Source organism: Chinchilla lanigera, unplaced genomic scaffold (genome assembly GCF_000276665.1).
Source record: "Chinchilla lanigera isolate Chin_1 unplaced genomic scaffold, ChiLan1.0 scaffold00033, whole genome shotgun sequence".
NCBI lineage: Eukaryota > Metazoa > Chordata > Mammalia > Rodentia > Chinchillidae > Chinchilla > Chinchilla lanigera.
In genome coordinates, this window is record NW_004955434.1 from 21,496,631 (window position 1) to 21,496,862 (window position 232).

Genomic DNA, 232 nt, shown 5'->3' on the forward strand with positions numbered 1-232 from the left:
CCCTCGCTGTCCGGCCGGTGATCGTGCGCCCGCGGCGCGCACGCGAGTGTCTTTACGACTAAAGACGCTCCCGCGTGAGTCGTTTCTTCTAAACAACGCCTCCGTGTTCAGGCTGAAAGGCAGCGTCTGCACCTTGCAATAAATACGCGGATTTTAGGGTGCAGGTCTCTAGCAGGTTGGCGGCCGCGCCCCGGCGGGGTCAGGACGGCCCGGAGCTGCGGGCGCCGTGCTC